Raw genomic sequence first — 1589 nt, 5'->3', positions numbered from 1 at the left:
AGGGTGAAGCAGTTAACTCCTAGACTTGCTTAAAGTGAGGTATAATTAGATCTTTTGTGGCAATTCTTTGAGTAAGGCTGTATTAGTTTGTTCTCACACTCCTATGAAGAAATACCTGAGATTGTATAATTTATAAAGGAAAGAGGTTTAACTGATTTGTTCTGCATTTCTTGGGGGGCCTCAGAAAACTTACAATCATGGCGGAAGGCAAAAGAGAAGCAGGCATTTTCTTCCCAGGGTGGCAGGACAGAGTGAGTGCAAGCAGGGGAAATGCCAGATACTTATAAAACCATCATATATCACGAGACTTGTTCATTATCATGAGAACAGCATGAGGGAAAACACTCCCATGATCCAATTACCTCCATCTGTTCCCACCTTTGATACATGAAAATATGGGGATTACAATTCAAGACGAGATTTGGGTGGGGACACAGTTAAGCTATATCAAAGACACAACATGAAATTAATATGTCCGTAGACAAAGAAACCATGTAGTGACTGCTATGTGAAACCAAAACAAGATTAAGATGGATCAAAGACTTAATATTCTGTATTCCTGGCATTGTTTTACCAGGAAAAAAAAAAGTACCTCATTAGAAGACATCAAAATGTGACTAGTAGCAGGGATGTTTTTTCATTTTCATTTTAATAGTTCTGCTAAGCAGCATTGAAGAGGTCACTTAGTAAGTAGTTTAAAATACACTCATGCTAAGATACTTGTTTTTATGTTTCTGCTTTCATTATTTTTTTAAGTTTTAAGAGCTCAATAGTTTTGTGAAAGAGAAAATCCTGGTTTATGTTTTTATGTTACTTTATAATATTTCTTAATGTACATTTAAATTAAATGTACAAATCATTGAAACAAATTTGAGTTATTATTGTGTGACAGATTTTGAGAGAGTTAAACTAAAATTCATCATTTTTATCAATATTTGTTGAGCAAAGATGTCTATTTCTCTGAAGGTACATCCTGCTGTTAAATGCCACATCCAAGTCAGAAAAACATATATCCCATATGAAAGTACAATTTTATTGATTTACAAAATATTTTTGCTATGGTCTTTAACTCTGTTGAATATTACTGCTGAACATATAATTACTTTTCCAAGCATTTCTTTTTGTAGAACATAGTAATCATTATTAACCATTAAGAAATTCTGTTTTCCTTACAAAGCTGAAATGATTTGCTAATAAGAACTTAGAATTAAACTATATTTTTAGCATCTCCTAAGAAGAAATAGGCATAGGTAGGCAAAAAAAGGAACAGAGTATTACAAAATTCTTACAAATGAACTTTACAACTCTACTGCATCAAGAAATATTGTTTTCATTGTCCAGAGGTATGCAACAAACCTAGAATTCACAAATTCTCCATTCTTAAATGAAGAAAAAAAAGAAAACCTCTTTTTTTTTTTTTTTTTTTTTAAGAGAGGCAGGATCTCGTTCATATTTGGAGAATGGAGTGCAGTGGCATGATCATAGCTCACTGCAGGCTCTCTTTTCTCCCTTATCTCTGCCATCTTTCTCTGTTTAATTAAGAGATATGTTCAAGGTTTTCCAATCTTAAAAAAAAAAAAAAAAGTATT

The sequence above is a fragment of the Colobus angolensis genome, unplaced genomic scaffold, assembly GCF_000951035.1.
Source record: "Colobus angolensis palliatus isolate OR3802 unplaced genomic scaffold, Cang.pa_1.0 Scaffold145, whole genome shotgun sequence".
In the NCBI taxonomy this organism is placed as follows: domain Eukaryota; kingdom Metazoa; phylum Chordata; class Mammalia; order Primates; family Cercopithecidae; genus Colobus; species Colobus angolensis.
The sequence above is the reverse complement of the archived record's forward strand: the minus strand, read 5'-3'. Positions refer to the sequence as shown.